We start from the raw sequence: 23,654 nt of genomic DNA on the forward strand, positions 1-23,654 counted from the left end.
GAGAATGAAAACAAACAAATTAAATCATCAACTCAAAAAGCTAAAACGTTAACCAAGGAACTGAAGAGAAAACATAAGAAAAAATAATAAAGATTAAAATAAAATTCATTGAGTTAGAAAATAGAAAAATAGTTGAACCAAAATTAACAAAATAGATCATCAGATAACTTAAGAATAAAGGGAGAAAAGGACAAATACACAAAATTTAAAAAATGATGATTTTAAATTCAAAATAAAATGTATCATTTCCTAAGAAAATAAAATTAAACCAAATCTATTACAAAAGGTCTAGAAAGATTAGATGGATTTATTTCCATAGAAGAAAAAGATAAAAGAATCACAAAAGACACCAATTTTAGGAAATTCTTAAGTGAATTTTACCAAAACTCTAAAGGACAAACAATTCCCATATTACATATATTGTTCCAGAATTTATAATGAAAACTTCTATTCTTCTTATGGAGCAAGTATAATGTTGATAACGAATTCTAAGAAAGATAGCACCTAAAAGAAAAAATAAAAACCTTCAGATCCATATCACTTGTTAATGTTGATGGAAAAATTCTGAATCAGATACAAGCAATAAAATAATAAATTGTATCACTTATTCTAGGAATAAGAATGATTCAACATTTGAAATTCATTAAAATAACACGTTAATAGATACAATGAGACAATTATTATTATTTCCATATGTATAAAAAGGACTTTGATAAAATTTAATGCTGCTATAAAACACTGAGTAAAATAGAATGATAGATATATATTTATTACAATAAATTTTATGCACTTCAGTCCCAAAGTCATCATTTTTTAAAACATCTTTTTCATTACAAAAGTAGAAGTAATTTTTGTTGTTGTTGTTTTTGTTTTTGAGATGGAGTCTCGCTCTGTCACCCAGGCTGGAGTGCAGTGGCGCCATCTCGGCTCACTGCAACCTCTGCCTCCCAGGTTTCAGTGATTCACCTGCCTCAGCCTCCCGAGTACCTGGGATTACAGGTGCATGCCACCACGCCTGGCTAATTTTTGTATTTTATGTAGAGACAGGGTTTCACTGTGTTAGCCAGGATGGTCTCCATCTCCTGACCTCGTGATCCTCCCGCCTCGGCCAAGTAGAAGTAAAATTCTTATTGCTGAAGAAAAATAATATACTTGAAAACTAGAGAGAGTCGACTATAAATCTAACTCAATCTAAGGTTGCAGAATATAAAATAACATCAAAAAATCAATAGTCTTCATATATTTGAATCATAGACAGTTAGAACAGAGGCCTGCAGACGTTTTCTGAAAACAGAGAATAAGTACAGTCATGTGCCACATAACGTCTTAGTCAGCAATGGACTGTGTATGCCACAGTTGTCTCACGAGGTTATAAAAGGGCTGAAAAATTCCTGTTGCCTAGACATCTTAACACTGTAACATCATAGCACAAAACATTACTTGCATGTTTGTGATGATGCTGGTTTAAACAAATCTACCAAGCTGGCAGTTGTAAAAAAGTCTAGCACATACAATTCTATACAGTACATAATACTTGATAACAATAATAAATGACTATGTTACTCATTTATGTATTTACTATACTATACTTTTTATGGTTATCTTAAAGGGTACTCCTTTTACTTATTAAAACAAAACATTAACTCTAAAACAGTCTCAGGCAGGTCCTTCAGAGGGTATCCAGAAGAAGCATTTGTTATCATAGTAGATGACAGCTCCATGTGTGTTACTTCCCCTGAAGACCTTCCAGTGGGACAGGATGTGGAGGTGGAAGACAGTGGTAATGATGATACTGACCCTGTGTTGTCTTAGGCTAATGTGTACCTTCAGCTTTTAATAAAAGACTTTAAAAAGTAAACAAATTAAAAATAAACTTAAAAATAGAAAAACAGCTTATAGAGTAGGGAAAATATTTTTACAGCTTTACAATGTCTTTGTGTTTTAAGTGTTATTACAAAAGAGTCAAAAAGTTTCAAAATTTTGAAAGTTTAAAAAGTAATCTGTGCAACAAGCCCCTGTGACACCAGTTTTCCTGTATAACAAACCTGTACATGTACACAAGAACTTAAAATAAAAGGTAAAAAATACATATATTACAGTAGGCTAAGGTAATTCATTATTGAAGAAAGCAAAATATTTTAAAATAAATTGAATGTAGCCTAAATATACAGTGTTTATAAAGTCTACAGTACTGTACGGTAAAGTCCTAGGCCTTCACATTCACTCACTACTCAATCACTGACTCACTCACAGCAACTTCTTGTCCTGAGAGCTCCATTCATGGTAAATACCCTATATAGGTGTACCACTTTTAAAATCTTTTATAACATATTTTAATCTATCATTTCTTTGTTCAGATATGCTTAAATACACAAATACCATTGTGTTACAATTGCCTACACTGTTCAATACAGTAACATGCTGCATAGGTTTGTAGCCTATAAATGATAGGTTATACCATCTAGCCTAGGTGTGTAGTAGGCTATACCATCTAGGTTTGTGTAAGTACACCCAAGGATGTTTACACAATGATGAAATGACTTAACAATGCTTTTCCCAGAGCATATCCCTGTGGTTAAGCAACTCATGACTGTATTTCAGGCTCTGCGGGGAGAGAGGTGAAATCAGGGATTTTTATAAGTACATATATAACAACAGAGAAAATGAATTTCTGCAAAAATTGTATTGATAAAGTCCAAAATATAATAATTGAGTAAATTTTTTGTATCTAAGTTGCACATAGGTTGCACACAGTTTCTTCAATTAGAAAAATGGAATTACTTTCTCGGGGACAACATCTTACTTAATTAGTATTACTGATTTTTATGAAGAAAATCTGTTGAAAATGTTCAAGTAGTTTCCAGAAATTACCTGCATGCGAATAATACAAATATTTTGCATTTTCAAAGCTTTGAATTTTTTTGCAAGTAAATCTTTTTCTGCTCCACACATATTTTTAACATGATTGGTTGTAACAGAACTTCAAAGATTTCACTTCAGGCTGTACTGAATTAGAGTTTTCTCAAATATTTGAGAAATATTAGAGAAATTAGGGTTTTCTCAAATATATGCAGACTTCATGGAAGCTAATTCTTCAGTCACCCAAACTCAACACTGACTTCTTGAATAAACAACAGCTGGTCCTTTGTCATCTTATTACATGGGTAAATTGCTGTAACTACCACCACACAATCAAGATTACAGAGCTAGTCAGTCATCACAAAGATCTCCCATGTGATAATCCTTAAGTCACACCACCGTCACTACCACCATCTCTGACCCCTGACAACCACTAATCTCTTTCCCATTTTTAAAATTTCATAATTTAAAAAACATTATGTAAATGAAGTCATAGAGCCTGTGACCTTGTGCAATTTGTTTCCATGCTCATAATGCCCTTGAGATAATCAAAGTTGTTGAGTATATCAATAGTTATTTTTTAATTTTTAACATTGATGATTCATATGGATATACCACAGTTTACTTAATTATTGAGAGACCTCTTGGTTATTTTCAGTTTTTGGCTATTACAAATAAAGCTGCTATGAACAATTGGGTACTGGTTTTTGTGTGGACCTAAATTTTTACTTTTCTGTGATAAATGCTGAGGAATTCATTTGTTGAATCAATTAGTAAGGGTATGTTTGGGTTTTTAAGAAACTGCCAAAATATTTTCTAGAGTGAGTGCCTTTACATTATATTGTAAACCCACCAGCAATGTATGAGAGACTGAGTTTCTCCACATTCTTACCAGCATGCAGTGGTGTTACTATTTTTATTTTAGCTTTTCTTGTAGGTATATAATGATATCTCATTGAGGTCTTAATTTGCACTTCCCTGGTGACTAATGAGGTTGAACACCTTTTCATGTGCTTGCCATCTATATATTCTCTTCGGTGAAACCTCTCCTTATATTTTTTGTCCATATTTAAGTTGAATTATTTGCTTTTTACTGTTGAGTTTTGGGTTGTCTTTTTTTTCAGATATGTGGTATTCGAATATTTTCTTCCAGGATATAAATTGATTTTTAATTCTCTTCATAAAGTCTTTTGTAGACAAAAGTTTTTATTTTGATGAAGTCCAATTTATCAATTTTATTTTTGTATGGAACACACTTTTGGTGTTATATCTAAGAATTCTTTACCAATCTCTCATTGAAAATCCCAAAGATTTTCTCCAATTTTGTTACCTAAAAATGTTATACTTCTGTTTTATATTTAAATATATAATCCCTTTTGCTTAATATATATATAAAGTGTGAAATTTATGTCAAGATTTAATATTTTATTATGGATATCTAATTATTCAACACCATGTTTTGAAAAAATTATTCTCTGTTAACTTGCCTTTACATCATTGTAAAACATCTGTTCGCCATTGCTGTGTGGGACTATTCTTGGATTTTTGCTCTGTTCTAATAACATACATGTATGTATGTATACACCCATACATGTATATATAGAGAGAAGGTATGTGTACAAATTCAATTTCATTAACAGTTATTGGGCTATTTAAATTATCTGTTTCTTATTCGGTAAGTTATAGTAGTTTGTACTTGTCAAATGGATGTATGAAGTTGTTCAGAGTATCCACTTTTCCTTTAGCTGTGCCATGAGACACTGGGTCTTTTGTGAATCTTGTGTTTTGGCAGCTCCCTCTGACACAACTCCTGTGGGAGTAGGAGAACTACCACATTTCACCAAATGCGGTTGGATGCCCAGGGCTTCCACTAGGCCTCTATTGACAATCGGAGGGATGGGTTCCTTGTTACCACAGGTACAGGTGGAAATTCAGGCTCCCCACATGGCAGCCACTTACACTGGGAGGGGAGTGGTCCTCATTGTCTCTGAGGGGTTGTGAAAGCCCTGACATTCCACTGGCCCTCCTATAAGACCAGTGTCCCAGAGAGGGGTGAATTCCAGGCTCCCCTTGTCATTGGCACCTACCCTATGAGTGCAGGGGGTCCTCATTACCACCCGTCAGGAAGAAAGATCCTGTTTCCCCATCCAGTCTCTGATAGTCATGGCCGGGGATTGGGGTCACCCCTTTCAGCCTGGAGAGTATGGACAGATGTCCAGGTTCTCCACTCCACCTTTGCTGGTGGGGCTGAAGGTTGACGTCATATTTGTCAGCGGTGTTTGGCTGCAGTAGAGTGGTTATTATCTGAAAGCTCTCTTGTTAGGCGGCCCCTTGCCTGGCCCTTTGGCTAGAGTAAGCAGAAATTTTACTTGGGGCTTTTATTGTCTGTGTTCATTGGCATTATTAGGTTTCTGGATTCTGCAGTCCCCAGTATGGGATATGTGGGTCAGAAAGGAAAGTCAAGGAACTCATTGCAATGTCATTGCTTGGGCCCTAAACTCCCTATCCAATCTGCCTTCTTCTCTCCACCTTTCAGAGTCTTCTTATGTTTTATGTATGTATTACCTAGGGCATTTAGCTGTACTTATTGGGAAGAATATGGACAGTATGTTTACTCCATCTGTTGCCCTCCGTTTCCTCAACTCCTCAAGCAACTGTTATCACTAAAAGGCTAATAGTTTTAATCAAGTTTATTTTCTCAAGACACATTCCTTCATCTGCTGCAATCAAACATAATTTAATTAACTCAACTTTAGTAGACAGTTTCCCTTGCTTGGCTAACAAATGAACTGCTCAGAAGCTTACATTGACTTAAACTTCATTTCAATTTTTAAAATTTTTCTGAATAAATTTTGCTGTGATATTTCATTTTAAAATTTCTAGGTTTTTTTTGAAATTCCTTTTTCTATGAGTGGGAATAGTATAGTGTGCTTTGCCAAATAATGTTGATAGTTATTATATTATTTTAGCATAGCTACCATATCACTACATAATAAACACAATGCTTTGCCATCTGATTTGATAACAAAATAATCCATACTCCACTCTGCCTTAAAAGAACAACATTCAAACCAACTTTTTTCTTGCTCTGACATTGTGGGTATGCACTAGTAATAAAAAAAAATTATTAAATGTCATGGCACAATACTAGGCATGCTAGTTCAGGATTTTAGTTATAACTAGATCGTTATGATTTGTAGTATGCCAAGCAGCAATTGAAAGTAATGAGTGTGGCATAGAATCTTTGTTGCATGTACAGACGGTCCCCAATTTACAATGGTTCAACTTAACAACTTTTTGACTTTATGATAATATGAAAGTGATACGCTTTCAGTAGAAAACATGTTGAGTAACCATACAACCATTGTTTTTCACTTTCAGTACAGTATTCAATAAATTACGTCAAATATTCAATACTTTACTATAAAATAGGGGATTTTTTAGATGATTTTGTTCAACTGTAGACAAATATGCATTTTGGGCATGTTTAAGGGAGACTAGGCTAAGCTGTGATGTCTGGTAGGTTAAGGATATTAAATGCATTTTCAATTTATAATATTTTCAACTTATGATGGGATTATCAGGATGAAATCTATCATAAGTTCAAGAGCATCAGTATTCAGCCTTGCTATTGCAATGAAAAAGGAGGCATAGGATATGTAATCAAATGAGCATGGTTGTGCTGAAATAAAACTTTGTATTACAAACACTGGAATCCTCAGGAAATCAAATACAGAAGAGTATATAGCATATGATTTCATGTATATAAAATTCATGAATAGGCAAAAGGAATAATAGGGATAAAAATTACAAGAGTGGTTTCCTCTAGAGCAGTGTAGAAGAAAGAAGATTGACTAGAAATGTGCATAAAAGAACTTTCTTGGGTAATAGAAATGTTCTACAGTTGACTCTTGAACAACACAGGAGTTAAGGACACCAACTCTTCTGAGCAGTCAAAAATCCATGTATAACTTTTGACTCTCCAAAAATTTAACTACTAACAGCCTGGTGTTGACTGGAAGCCTTACTAAGAACATTAAAAATCAATTAATACACATTTTGTATATGTATTCCAAGCTGTATTAGTACAATAAGCAAACTAAAGGAATGAAATGTTATTAAGAAAATTATAAGGAAGAGAAAGTATACTTACTACTCATTTAGTGGAAATAGATCATCATAAAGGTCTTCATCCTTGTCACTGTTGAGTAGGCTGAGCAGGAGGAAGACGAGGAGTTGGTCTTGCTGTCTCAGGGGTGGCAGAGGTGAAAGAGGTGGAGGAGGTGAAAGGGGTGGTAGGAGAGGCAGGCACACTGATACAATTTTATGAGATACATTACAATTTCTGTCTGATTTTTTTTTTTTTTTTGCTTTTGTATTCCTCTAAAAAACTTTCTGTATGGTACCAATTCTTCCACTATTTGCTTTACTTTCATGCCTGTATCATAGAATGATTCATGTTGCAAAAGAAGTTGAAAGCAGCCTTGAATAATGGGAAACCGTCTGTCAGATTGTCTAACATAAATTTGCTTTCTGGCACTGCTTCTTCTACATCTTCTTCCTCATCATCTGGCAATGGTTTGAAGCACTTATTTCCATAAAATTTTCTTCTGGTGTGTTTACTGTTAGCCCTTGAATTTTCTTCACACATTCTGGTGTGATTACTGTTAGCTCTTGAATTTCCTGAAGGTTTATATCTTCAAACCCTTCACTCCTCACTTGTTTGCCATATCCACAATGTCTTTCATAATTCCCTTGATTGGCTCTGTTGTAAATTCTGTGAAGTCATGTACAATATCTGAAGAGCTTTCTCCTGTAAGAACTTATTGTTTGGGGCTTGATGCCTTCCATGGTTTCTTCTATAGCAATGATGGCATCTTCAATGGTGTAATCCTCCCAGACTTTCATGATGTTCTCTCTGTAGGGTTTCTCTTCCCAACCACTGGCAATCCTTCACAGAGTTATAGGTTTAATGAGCCTTAAAGGTCCTATGACCCCCCTAAGCTAGAAGGTGGATTAGAGATGTTGTGTTTAAGGGTGAATAGACTACTTCTATGCATTCCATTTTGAACTCATAGGGTTCTGGGTGGCCAAGGAAATTGTACAATATGAAAATAACTTTAAAAAGCAGTTTCATGCTCATGGATAGGAAGAATCAATATCCTGAAAATGGCCATACTGCCCAAGGTTATTTATAGATTCAATGCCATCCCAATTAAGCTACCAATGAGTTTCTTCACAGAATTGGAAAAAACTGCTTTAAAGTTCATATGGAACCAAAAAAGGGCCCGCATTGCCAAGACAATCCTAAGTCAAAAGAACAAAGCTGGAGGCATCACGCTACCTGACTTCAAACTCTACTACAAGGCTACAGTAACCAAAACAGCATGGTAATGGTACCAAAACAGAGATATAGACCAATGGAACAGAACAGAGTCCTCAGAAATAATACCACACATCTACAGCCATCTGATCTTTGACAAACCTGAGAGAAACAAGAAATGGGGAAAGGATTCCCTATTTAATAAATGGTACTGGGAAAATTGGCTAGCCATAAGTAGAAAGCTGAAACTGGATCCTTTCCTTACTCCTTACATGAAAATTAATTCAAGATGGATTAGAGACTTAAATGTTAGACCTAATACCATAAAAACCCTAGAGGAAGACCTAGGTAGTACCATTCAGGACATAGGCATGGGCAAAGACTTCATGTCTAAAACACCAAAAGCAACAGCAGCAAAAGCCAAAATTGACAAATGGGATCTAATTAAACTCAAGAGCTTCTGCACAGCAAAAGAAACTACCATCAGAGTGAACAGGCAACCTACAGAATGGGAGAAAATGTTTGCAATTTACTCATCTGACAAAGGGCTAATATCCAGAACCTACAAAGAACTCAAACAAATTTACAAGAAAAAAACAAACAACTCCATCAAAAAGTGGGCAAAGGATATGAACAGACATTTCTCAAAAGAAGACATTCATACAGCCAACAGACACATGAAAAAATGCTCATCATCACTGGCCATCAGAGAAATGCAAATCAAAATCACAATGAGATACCATCTCACACCAGTTAGAATGGCAATGATTAAAAAGTCAGGAAACAACAGGTGCTGGAGAGGATGTGGAGAAATAGGAACACTTTTACACTGTTGGTGGGATTGTAAACTAGTTCAACCATTATGGAAAACAGTATGGCGATTCCTCAAGGATCTAGAACTAGATGTACCGTATGACCCAGCCATCCCGTTACTGGGTATATACCCAAAGGATTATAAATCATGCTGCTATAAAGACACATGCACACGTATGTTTATTGCAGCACTATTCACAATAGCAAAGACTTGGAATCAACCCAAATGTCCATCAGTGACAGACTGGATTAAGAAAATGTGGCACATATACACCATGGAATACTATGCAGCCATAAAAAAGGATGAGTTTGTGTCCTTTGTAGGGACATGGATGCAGCTGGAAACCATCATTCTTAGCAAACCATCACAAGAACAGAAAACCAAACACCGCATGTTCTCACTCATAGGTGGGAACTGAACAATGAGATCACTTGGACTTGGGAAGGGGAACATCACACACCGGGGCCTATCATGGGGAGGGGGGAAGGGGGAAGGATTGCATTGGGAGTTATACCTGATGTAAATGACGAGTTGATGGGTGCTGACGAGTCAATGGGTGCAGCACACCAACATGGCACAAGTATACATATGTAACAAACCTGCACGTTATGCACATGTACCCTAGAACTTAAAGTATAATAATAATAATTAATTAATTAAAAATAATAATAATAAAATAAAATATATAAATCACTTTAAAAAAAAAGCAGTTTCTTACTGGAAGTCTCTTCCTGATTTCAGGGACAAAGAATCAATTAAGCTAATCCAGAAAAAGGGCTCTTGTTCAGACCTTCTTTGTTGTACAACCAAAATACTGGTAGCAGGTGTTTATCTTTATCCTGAAAAGCTCAGGGTTTATCAGCTTTAGAGATGTGGGTCGTCCTGATCATAAACCTGACTGCATTGTAAAAACATTAAAGATAGTCTAGTCTTTCCTGCCTTAAATCCTGCTGCTCACTTCTCTCCATTACTAATAAATGTTCTTTGTGGTATTTTTTTTTTCTACCTCAGGGCATTTTCATCTGCATTAAAAACCTGTTCAGGCAGATTCTTCCTCCTCAATAATTGTCTCAATGACATCTGGGAACCCATCTGCTTTATTTTGCTTTTCAGTGGCTGCTTCTCCTGTTATCTTGGCATCTTTTAGCCAAACCCCTTTCTAAAATGATCAAGCCATCCATTGCTGATGTTAAATCCTCCAGATTTAGATTCTTCACCTCCCTTTTGCTTTAATTTGTCATATAACCATAATGACTTCCCTTTTTTCAAAATCACCTGGCCACAACCACTACTAAGGTCCATTCCTCTGCTTCCTCCAAGTTGGAGAAGGAACATAAACACTGAGATTATCTTAGCTGCAGTGGGCAGCCCAGGAGTGCCAATCCACCATCTACAGCCAGCACTCACTGGGGAAAAGAACCCACACTTTAAGAGCATGGAAAGGGAACACAGCTGCAATTGTGAAGAAAAATAGGGGAACCACACAAACAAGCAGAGTCTACCAACTGACCAATAAGCCTAAGTGCTACCTACTGGATTATACCCCAAAGCTTCAACACCAAAAATACCTCACTAACATACACCCCTCTGAAACCAGAGAAAAGAAGTCCACTTCAAATAAAGATTCTGCACATAGCCTCAGCCAGGTGAAAACATCCAGAAAAGAAGTCTATTGACTGTATTTAAAGGAACACCCACACACAGAGATGAGAAAAAACCAATGCAAGAACTCTAGTAACTCAAATGACCTGAGTGTTGTATATTGTCCAAACAACCACACCAGTTTTTCAACACGAGTTCTTAACCAGTCTGAGCTGGCTGAAATGACAGAAATAGAATTCAGAATATGGATAGGAATGAAGATCATTGAGATTCAGGAGGATGGCAAAACGCAATCCAAGAAAACTAAGAATCATAATAAAGTGATATAGGAACTAAAGGATAAAATAGTCAGTGTAAAAAAGAACCTAACAGGTCTGACAGAGCTTAATAACATAATACAAGAATTCCACAAGGCAATCACGAGTCTTGAGAGCAGAATACACCAAGATGAGGTTTTCGATTTCAGAACATGAAGACTAGTTCTTTGAAATAAGACAGTCAGACAAAAATAAAGAAAAAATAATTTTAAAAATTGAACAAAACCTCCAAGAAGCATGGAATTATGTAAAGAGGTTAAATATGTTAATCACTGGAAATCCCTGAAAGGGAGGAGGAGAAAGCAAACAACCTGTAGATGTGATTCAGGATATTATCCATGAAAATTTTCTCAATCTTCCTAGAGAAGCCCACAGTCAAATTCAGGAAGTTCCAAAACACATCATCATCAGATTTTGCAAGCTCAAAATGAAACAAAGAATGTTAAAGGAAGCTAGAAAAAAAGGGCAGGTTACCTACAAAGGGAACTCCATCAGAATAACAGCAGATCTCTCAACTGAAATCCTACAAGCCAGAAAAGATTGTGGGCCTATAGTCAACATTCTTAAAGAAAAAAAGTCTCCAAACAAGAATTTCATATGCAGCTAAACTAAGTTTCCTAAGCAAAGGAGAAATAAGATATCTTTCAGGTAAGCAAATGTTGAGGGAGTTTTTCCCTGAGACTGGCCTTACAAAAAGATCTTGAAAGGAACACTAAATATAGGAAGGAAAGACTACTACCAGCTAATACAAAAATGCACTTAAACACACAGACTGGTGTCACCATAAAGCAACCACACAAACAAGGCAACATAATGACCAGCTAATAGCACATTCCACACATCAAATCCACACATATCAATACTGACCTAGAATGTAAGTGGGTTAAATGCCCCACTTAAAAGGAACGGAATGGCAAAATGGATTTAAAAAAGCAACACCCAATAGTATGCTGTTTGCAAGAGACCCATCTCACATGTAATGATGCCTGTAGGCTCAAAATAAATGGATGGAGGAAAATCTACCAAGCAAATGGAAAACAGAAGAAAATGAAAGGTTGCAGTCATAATTTCTGACAAAACATTCCTCAAACAAACAAGGACCAAAAAACACAAAGAAGGTAATGCGTAATGGTAAAGGGTTCAATTCAACAAGAAGATCTAACTACCTTAAATATATATGAACCCAACACAGGAGCATTCTGACTCATAAAGCAAGTTCTTAGAGACCTATAAAGAGACATAGACTCTCAAGCAGTAATAGTGGGAGACATCAACAATCCACAGATATTATTAGACACATCTTTGAGGGAGAAAATTAAGAGATATTCAGGAACTGAACTCTGCATTGGAACAAACGGATCTTATAGACCTTTACAGAACTCTCCACTCAAAAACAACAGAATATACATTCTTCTCATTGTCACATATTCTAAAATTGACCACATAATTGGACATTAAACAATCCTCAGCAAACACAAAAGAACTAAAATTATAACAAGCACACTCTTCAACCACAGGTTAATAAAAATGGAAGTCAAGACTAAGATAATCAGTCAAAACCATGCAATTTCTTGGAAATTAAACAACATGCTCCTGAATGAATTTTGGGCAAAAAATAAAATTAAGACAGGCATCAAGAAGTTCTTTGAATTAATAAGAACAAAGATATAATGTACCAGAATCTCTGGGACACAGGTAAGGCAGTGTTAAGAGGAAAATGTATAGCACTAAATACCCACATCAAAAAGTTAGAAATACCTCAAATTAACCACGTAATATCACAATTGAAAGAATTGGATAAGCAAGAACAAATCAACCTCAAATGTAACAGAAGACAAGAAATAACAAAAATCAGAGCTGAACTGAAGGAAGCTGTGACACAAAAATCCATTCCAAAGATCAACAAATCCAGGAGTTGTTTTTTGAAAAAATTAATAAGATAGATAGACTGCTTGCTAGACTAATAAAGAGGAAAAGAGAGAAGATTGAAATAAACACAATTAGAAATAATAAAGTGAATATTACCACTGACCCCACAGGAAAAAAAATTAGAAACTACTATGAACACCTCTATGCACACAAATGAGGAAACTTAGAAGAGATGGATAAATTCCTGGACACATACACTCTCCTAAGACTGAACGAGGAAGAAATTGAATCCCAGAAAAGAACAATAACAAACTCCAAAATTGAATCAGTATTATAGTAAATAGCCTTCCAAACAATAGAAGCCCAGTACTTGATGGATTCACAGCCAAACTATACCAAATGTATCAGAGGAGCGGATACCATTCCTACTGAAACTGTTCTAAAAAATTGAGGAAGAGGGTGTCCTCCCCAGCGCATTCTATGAGGCTGGCATTATCCTTATATCAAAACCTGGCAGAGACACAACAAAAAAAGAAAACTTCAGGCCCAAATCCTTGATGAATATCAATGCAAAAATCCTGAACAAAATACTTGCAAACTGAATTCAGCAGCACATCTAAAAGCTTATCCACTACAATCAAGTAGGCTTCATCTCCAGCATGCAAGGTTGGTTTAACATATGCAAAACAATAAATGTGATTCATCACATAAACATAACTAAAGACAAAATCCACATGATTATCTCAATAGACATAGAAAGGACTTTTGACAAAATTCAACATCGCTTCATATTAAAAAGTCTCAATAAATCAGGTATTGAAGGAATATGCTTCAAATTAATAAAAGCCATCTATGACAAACTCACAGCCAACAATATATTGAATGGGCAAAAGCTGGAAGCATCCCCTTGAAAACCGGTGCAAGACAAGGATGCCCTCTCTCACCACTTCTATTTAACCTAGTGTTGGAAGCCCTAGGCAGAGCAATAAAGCAAGAGAAAGAAATAAAGTGCATTTAAATAGGAAGCAAGGAAGTCAAACTATCTGTGTTTGCAGATGACATGATTCTGTATCTAGAAAATACCATAGTTTCAACACAAAAGCTCCTTCAGCTGATAAACAACTTGAGCAAACTTTCAGGATACAAAGTCAATCTACAGCAATTACTAACATACCTATACACAAACAACAGCCAAGCTGAGAGTCAAATCAGAATGGCAATCCCATTCATAATTGCCACAAAAAGAATAACATACCTAGGAATACAGCTAATCAGGGAGGTGAAACATCTCTACAATTGGAATTACAATATACTGCTCAAAGAAATCAGAGAAGACACGAATGGCCAAAAAATCCCATGCATATGGATAGGAAGAATCAATATCATGCAAATGGACATACCGCCCAAAGCAAATTGCAGATCCAGTGCTATTCCTATCAAACTACCAATGACATTCTTCACAGAACTGGAAAAACTATTTTAAATTCATAAGTAACCAAAAAAGAGCCCAAATAGCCTTGGCAATCCTAAGCAAAAAGAAAAAATCTGGAGGCAACATGTTACCAGACTTCAAACTATACTACAAGGCTATGGTAACTAAAACAGCATGGCAATCATAAAAAACAGGCACATACACCAATGGAACACAACTGAGAATCCAGAAATAAGGCCACATGCCTGTGACCCACTGCTCTTCAACAAACCTGATGAAAACAAGCAATAGGAAAAAGACTACCAATTCAATAAATGATGCTCGGATGACTGGCTAGCCATATGCAGAAGATTGATTCTGGAACCCTTCCTCACACCATATACAAAAATCAACTTAAATGAATTAAAGATTTAAATGTAAAACTCCAAGCCATAAAAACCCTGGAAGACAATCTAGGCAGTACCATCCCAGACATAGGAATGGGCAAAAAATTTCATAACAAAGACACAAAAAAGGATCACAACAAAAGCAAAAATTGACAAGTGGAATCTGATTAAACTTTAGAGCTTCTGCACAGCAAAAGAAACTATAAGCAGACTAAACAGACAACATACAGAGTGAGAAAAAAAGTTTGCAAACTATGCATCTGACAGAGGTCTAATATCCAGCACCTATTAGAAACTTTAAAAAAATTTACAAGAGAAAACCAAACAATCCCATTAAAAAGCAGGCAAAGAACATGAACAGACACTGTTAAAAAGAAGACATATATGTAGGCAACAAGCAGATGAAAAAAAAAGTTCAATATCACTGATCATTAGAGAAAAGCAAATTAAAACCACAGTGAGATACCATCTCACACCAGTCACAATGGCTATTATTAAAAAGTCCAAAAATAATAGATGATGGCAAGATTGCAGAGAAAAGGAAACACTTATACGCAATTGGTGGGAGTGTAAATTAGTTCAACCATGGTGGAAAGCAATGTGTTGATCCCTCAAAGAGTTAAAAGCAGAACTATCATCCACCCCAGCATCCCATTACTGGTTGTGTACCCACAGGAATATACATTATTCTACCACAAAGACATGTGCACATGAATATTTACTGCAGCATTATTCACAACAGCAAAGACATGGAATCAACCTAAATGTCCATCAGTGACAGATTGGATAAAGAAAATATGGTACATATACACTGTGGAATACTATGCAACCAATAAAAAGAACAAGATAATATCTTTTGAAGGAACATGGATGGAACTGGAGACTATCATCCTTAGTAAACTAACAGAGGAACAGAAAAAACCGAACACCACATGTTCTCACTTATAAGTGGGAGCTAAATGATGAGAACTTATGAACACAAAGAAGGAAACAACAGACACTGGGATCTGCTTGAGGGGAGACGTTTGGAGGAAGGAGAGGAGCAGAAAAGAGAACTATTGGGTACGGGGCTTAATAATTATGTTATGAAATAATCTGTTCCTCGAACTCCCATGACACAAGTTTACCTTCACATGTACCCCCAAACCCAAAATAAAAGTAAAAATAAAAAAGTATTTTGCAAAAAGTGCAAAGTTTCTTTGCTTGTTAGTGGAGCTACAGTGATGGCTTCATGAATGTCCTTTTTTTGTTTTACCATGGTCTTTATGCTGGGTTCATTTATCTGGAAATGATGGGCAACTGCAGCTGCAGACTTCAATCTGTGGTTCATATCAAGCAATTCAAATTTTTCTTCCAATCTCATGACTTTGCTTTTTAGAAGCACTTCTAGTATCACTAGTGGCTCTTCATATGGGTCCCATGGTGTTATTCAAGGTTTACAATATTACACAAGCGTGATGAAAAATACACAAGAACCACAGGAGATCACTTTTGACTGTAATATGTAATTTAATGGAGAGACAAACTGCTCCTTTAGAGATGATTAACATAACATGACATTTTAAGTGGATGCTTACAATGCTTGAGCTCAAGTCAATAGCAACAGGAGATGGCTATGGAGTTACTATGGTAGTATGAAGAAAGAGAGAGAAAGAGCAAGAAAATGTTTCAAAAAGTCAATAACTGGTGAATCTTGGTAAAGTTTGGCTATTTATATCACTATTCTTGCTATTTTTCTATAGGTTTGAAAATTTTAAAATTAAATATAAAGAAAAAAAACATTAATGCCAGACTAACATTCCTGGAAACAAACAAACAACAACAACAACAAAAACACAGAGGTAAGGCAGTAAAGAGTTAAGTAACTCTCTTGAAAACAAATATTTGCTGATCATGGTGAAAGATGTGCAATGGACCCTTGAGAATTGGAATTTACTTACCTACACTTTTGTCATGGTAACAAATTTATAGGTATAAGAAATTTACCACCAACCCTAGATAAAGTGTAGACATCTATAAATGTAGTAGCCATATCAATAATGGCCTAGATATATTTTTTCTTTCTTTTGACTAAAATTATCCAAAACACTAGAGCTTTATAACCAACACAGAGATAGTTTCAAAGTATGATTAGTCATCAAGGAAAGCTTCGATTTTGCAGAAAGACCACGGTCTTAAAAATTTTCTATTGCTAAATCTTTTAAGAAAAGTATAATTGCATCTAAAACCAGATTTGTGCCACTTCTTAATCCAATAATGGCTTATGTTCTGACTTTGAATTTTAGTAGTACTTTCTTTAGTGTTGCTCAGATAAATGCTCAGCAAACAAATCTATCTCACATGTTCATTTCCAAGAAGAGATCAGATTATCTATACCATTCACTTTGCAACTAATTGTGTAGATTTATTTATTTCTTGTTACATTGAACTGTCACTTCCTCTCTTGGACCATGACAATATATTTATGCTGTGTTGGTCCTCCATGTCTACAGTATAATCCTTAAGATCATGGACCATGACTTATATATTTTTTAATTTCCCAGTAATTTTCATATGATTGACTTTAAAAAAACTTGCAAATTGATTAGCAATTATAACTTCACCTTTATAACTTTGTGAAATATTTGTCAGAACAGTACCACATAACATGTCCATTTTTACAAAGCTGTCATGCTACATTTTAATAACTGATTTTTATTAAAATATTTCATTATCAAAGTTTAAGGTTATAAAAAGGAAACCTGACTTTTTTATGTTATAAAACTATTTTCATTCAAAAAATAACACTCCAGAAAAGGAACATATAGGAATTGTGTCCATTAGGAAATAAGATATCCCAGAGTTGCATAGTATATCACATATTCTTTAAAACAGAAACAAAACAGTTAATGAAAAAAAGAAGACCCCTGTAGTAAAACCGTACAATGTATTGGCACCCAGAGTTCTTGGTCTTGTGGCCAAGAAAATCAAGGATTCAGACACACCAAGGGTGAGGTTTAGAGCAGAAATTTAATAGAAGAAAGAAAGAACAGCTCTCTGCAACAGAGAGGGTCCCAGAAAAAGGGTTGCTGTCCCACAGTGAAATGCAAGGGTCTTTATAGACCAGCTAGTGGGAAGCAGTATCTAATCTATATAGGGTGCAAAGAAACAGTTAAGACCAGGTGTGTCATCTGTATAGAGTGAGAATCTCTGGCAGTCCCCACCCCAACCTTTTATTATGCAGGCAGGTCCTCAACCTGAGCTACTCCATGTTGCTTATTTCTTTCTTACTGTGCATGTGCTAACAATAGGGGAGTGGACCTGCCTGGCCCTAGACATCCCTTTCTATCTGTCCGCTGCAGGCATCCCCCATCGAAAACTTCCAGCTTCCTCATCTATGTTTGCAGGCCGATCCCCCAGGTTGCTCTTTGTTAGAAAAGGAGTGATTTCTTGGGCTGCTTTTTGTTTGAAGAAAAGTTCTGCTGAGGACTCTGCCCTCACTATCTGCTTAAATAATTTATTTCTACCTCCTGTATCAATACTACAATAAAACTCTACTCTGAAAATCTGCATTTAGAATAAAAAATGAAAGCAACTAAAAACAAACTATTGTTATATAAACAATAGTATATATAACGGAAAAAAGTTATCTATTGTTAAAAAATATATATAAACTAAAAGGATAGGGGTTAGGAGACCCCTTTACAGACTCCTGAGGGGTCTCTGAGGCCACACAGATGGTAAACTGAACTTTGGAGAAGAATTTCACTCTGTAGTCATATATTCGGCCTTATGACCACACTTGTCTTACACAATTAGCTAGTACTCTGTAGCTGGTTTTACTGGCTGGTAGTGATTTTTTATTAGCCTAGGAGGCATAAACATCAATGGGAAAAAATTGCCATGAAAATAAAAATATCAGAAGCCATTATATGAATTAAAGGAATAATCTGTTAAATATTTATCATGATTTTTAAAAATTCATCTCTCCTCCTCCACTTTTTTCTTTTTCCCCACCCTAATTTGACCAAAAGATCCCAGGGCCACAGCTGTGCTTGGGCCTGTGCATAGAAATAACCAACTGGTTGTCTGCAGTCAATACTGCTAGTTACCTCCAAATGAGATTACTATTCATGATCTATTGACTTCTGGCCTATTGCCCTGCACTGAGATTTCATGGCCTCCCTCACAGTCAAGTTAATCATTTGCCTCCTTTTACCACCAACCAGTCTCAAGTTAAGGGTCCTTGTGCCTTTGAGTCATCATTTCTCAGCCAGGATGCTGGAGTATTTGCTGCCCAATCAAGAGTGCTATAAGGTGATGTTCTGGAGCCTAATTGCAGGAAGAAGAGAGGACATTTGCTCTAGGCAGACAAAAAAGTTGAGTCTGAAGACACTTTGCTAGTAGAGAGGAAGGGTGTACTGGATGAGAAATAAAGTTTGTCACCCTCTTGAGCTAAAGTACTCAGGGGGGACCCAAGAGGTGACAGAACTCTTAGATTGCTTGTAGATACTAAATCTTTAGAGCAGACATTGTACCTTGTGTACTGGTGCATCCCTACTGTAAGATGGGTGCTTTGTTGTGAGTCAATATATTTTCCCATGAAGGCCACCATTTTAAGATAGATTGTCTGATGTAAAATGTACACCTAGATGCCTCCATAGAGAAACTATCACTCTTCTAGCAACTTCCTATATGTGTCAGGTTAAATGAAGTCATACTTTAGATGGAAAGTCCATGCTCTACCCAACCTCACTGGCCTGGATCTAGGCCCAGGGAAGCTGGCTAAGAGCACAGCCCAGGACAGTGGGTAGCAAGAGGAGCTAGAGAATGTTCTGGGTGGAAGTCATGGGGACTTCATACAGAAAGTACATTCCCCACGTTGGTGACAGGACCAAGTTCCTGGATGGCATGGATTGTGATGTGAAGAGCGGAGTCTGAGTCAGACTATACACAGGCTCTACCACTTGGTGGTTGGAACTCTAGGCAAATTTCTTAATTTCTCGAGCCTCAGCTTCCTTGTTTTGAAAATGCACATTAGGCTCTGTTGGCATGTTCCCTGAAGCACTTATACAGATGTCCATGAAGAGCGCTTAGCACAGTGCCTAGCATGTGGTAGATGTCCTGGAAGTGCTAATCACTATGATTAAGGTACTATTTTGGTTAAGGAGACTGGAATGAAGAGCAACTAAAGGAAAAGCATAACTACGAAGGTAGCAACATGGACCATAGTGAAGGCATGGGAATATCTGAGTGGGGGAATGTGTTGAAGCCATTGTTTAGAAATATAGGACCAAATGACATGCTGGGTATAGAATAGTCTACAAGGCTGAGCGTTTCCTCCTTCTAGGTTGATAACTGGCATGAGAGTCAGTGCCATATGGAGAACTTCATAAATATAAAGCCCTAAACAAGTTATATCCTACCATTCAATCTAAAGAAAAGACTATGATGTTCAGTCATCTGAAATCATACCACATAACTATGTCTAGCAGCACTGTTTCTCCATCATGTGGAAGAATCCATTTCCAATCTAATGCAGTGCAGCAAGTTCTGGAACATGTATACAAAGAGTATTTGTAAGAGAGTAATTCAATAATTATGAATAAATTTGCATTTAAAATTATTTCAGTAAGTGATTTATTTCACAGAATAAGTGGGAAACAAATGCATTCTACTTTAAGACACTAGTATTGTTACCATTTTTTTAAAAACTGTATTTGGTCTAAATAGTAAACTTAATAGGATAATTCATTCTCTTCTTGAGGATGAATCTGTTGTAAATGAAGGTCACTAAAGAACACTACATTTAAAAATTATTCAATTGTAGAATCTTACTATAAAATCATCTATTCACATCAACTTTAGATTTTAGTGATTTTTAACTTTCTCCCACTCCTTGCCCTGCCGTGTTTCAAAATAATATGGGATTTTTAATAAAATAAACAGTACTTGCTTTTTTTATTTGTTTATTTTAAATTTTCAATTAGAAAATATGTATGTATTAATTCTGGATGCTCCTGGGAGTTTGAAGTTAATAAACAGTTTATGTCTTTTTATTATCATGAGCTTTGGAGCTTTTAACTACTGGTAACATCAGAGAAGTTTAATAATCCCATAGTTTTATTACCTTATAGATAGAATTTGGTTTCATTTGTAATTGTTTATAATTTCATCCTGGCTGTTTAATATTAAGAGAATACATTTATTATTCTGAACTAGATATATAATAGTATACTTAAAAGGAATGAATAAAGAATTTAGTAAACATGTACTAACGCTGTTCCACAATGCTCCCTCTGCCATCAAATTTTTGTTAAATTTTTAAATTAAGTTTAAGAATACCAATGTATATCATGGCAATATCTTAAAGATTTTAAATTTGTCTTTACACATTTTCTAGTACTTTTTATAGATTATGATTTGGGGATAGAGTACATTTTTCATGATAACATATTCAGTCAGTACTTCATGCACAAATGAGTGGAAACCACTTTTTCTGAGAACAATTGATAGCATATCTCTCGGTAATAGTGATAAAAACTGGTTAAGAAAGGAGCTCCAACCTGAGAAGTAGGGATGATATGCACTGGAGAGAGGTCCTAAATGGATTTGACTCCAAGGATATTTAGGGGATTTAAATAAAACTGACAAAAAAGACAGAGGAATCCTTGAGGATGTAGTCTTGACCAAAGAGGAAGACTAGTAAAATTTCATTAATCAAGAAGGTTTTCCGGGTATTTGCAAAATGAGCACCATGAAAAACGGTGAACCATTTCTTATGATGTTTCATAAATAACAGTTTTTCAATAAACCTCTGAAGCTAATTTTTATTTTCTTAGCACATTTATGTGGGTGGAATTCTTCCAAAACAGTGTTGTAAACATAAATGTTATAAACTGCTTCATAATTTCCCAATTACACGTATCATGTTTCATTAGTACATTTTATTACTTTGAGCAGAGATCATAGATTGCTGATTCGGCTGCATATTGAGGAGTTCAGGCTCCAATAATCATTTTATTCTGTAGGAATGAAATTAAGACAGAATTCAGATGTCATGCTTTAAGTGTCAAACAGTTATTTCCATAATATCAATCAACATTAATCAAGATCTTCTAATGTCATTAATATGGTCTGTTATATCTCAGGAGAATACTGAAAGCAAGAAATGAGGAACATATTCTTGCTTCACATGTTTACTTTTTGCTTACATAAGAACAATAGCATGTGTTGACAGATAGATTATATCATTTTAATTTTGGAGTTAAACACTTTCAGGCTACTAAGATATTCCTTAAAATAAATAAGTTTAAGCCAACAAATGAGGCATAGTGATCATAATTCACTGGCTGCAGAACTTAATAATAGTGGAAAATAATGTTTATTGAGTGTCTGTTAAGTATTAGAGCAACACTATCTAATAGAAATACAGTTCACCCTTGAACAAAACAAAGATTAGGAGAGCTGACCACTGCACAATCAAAAATCTACATATAACTTTTGACTCCCCAAAAACTTAACTGCTACTAATTATTGTGAAATAGAAGTCTTACACCTTTCCAATAACATAAACAGTCAATTAACACGTTTTGTATGTTATGTATTTCATATATTATATTCTTCCAATAAAGTAAGCTAGAGAAAACAAAATTTTATTAAGACAATCATAAGGAAAATAAAATATATTTACTATTCATTAAGTGGAAGACTTTATCCTTGCTGTCTTCACACTGAGTGAGCTGAGGAGGAGAAAGAGGAGTCTAAGGGGTGGCAGAGGCAGAAGAAAATTCATGTGTAAGTGGTCCCACACAGCTCAAATCCATATTGTTTAAGGGTCAACTGTATAATGTTTGCCATAATGCAAGCTACATATATAATTTTAAATTTTCTAGAAGCCACCTTATAATAAAGTAAATAGAAAAAAAGAGACTAAAAGAGTAAGCTTACTATATCCAAGATATTACTGTTTCCATATGTAATCAACATTAACAATTATTAATGAGATATCTTGTATTCTACTTTTTGTTTCGAGTCTTCTATATCCATTTTACATTTTATACTTACAGGTCATTTCCATTTATACTAACTCCCTTTGAAATACTCTCTTGGAGCATGCTGCTAGGGCACACTGCATTGAACAATGGCGTGTTAGACACTTGGCTAGTAAGTCCTTTACAAGACTTACTTCATTTGGGTTCTCATAACTACCGGATGAAGTAGGTATCACAATTACTCTGAATTACTGATGAAAAAGTGGGAGTTGGATAATTTTTTAAGCTCCATAAATTCTAAGTCACAGAATCAGTCGATAACCCCAGGGAGTTTGACTTCAAAATCTTCATCACTAGGCTAACATCAAAGTGCATGACTAGGTGCCAGTTATGTTAGGAAAATTGATAAATATGTTATGGAAGATCAGAGACAAGAGAAATCCAGGGACCGGTTACAAGAATTTGTCAAAGAGGCATAACTGGGTATTATCTTTGTATAAGGATTTCAGCCAGGGGCAAGATGAGTCAACATGGGCTCAGTCCTAATGCTGACAGTTCAATTTAAAATAAGCCAACTGCATGTACCCCAGAACGTTAGAACTTCTCTCCAGATTACATACTGTGATTGGGCCTGATCTTCCTGACATTTATGGGATGCAGAGAACAAAAAAAAGACTAAATTTGAGACTCAGCAGTTTTGAAATCAAATCCCAGCTCTCTCACTTCTTGGTTCAGCCTGAGGCAAGTAGTATATCCTTTCTGAGACTTCAGTTTATTCAGCTTTAAAAAGGGCTTTCAAAATACACTTTTCATAGGATGGTAGTGTGAATTAAAATATGTAAAAACTATAATATACTCCGTACAATATAATAGATGTTAAGCACTGTCTTATTATTTTGGGGGTAAATAGTGCTTTAAGCTGACAAACTTGATGATATTGAATTTGAACTCAGGCATTGCTTCCAAAGTCTGTAAGCTAAAGCTTACGCTATCCTATCTCTTCAGGCAAACATATTTTCATATAATACACATAATTCACAAATGCATATTCATATGCATGTATCATATATATTTTTTTA

This window comes from Papio anubis, chromosome 8 (genome assembly GCF_008728515.1).
Source record: "Papio anubis isolate 15944 chromosome 8, Panubis1.0, whole genome shotgun sequence".
Classification (NCBI taxonomy): Eukaryota; Metazoa; Chordata; class Mammalia; order Primates; family Cercopithecidae; genus Papio; species Papio anubis.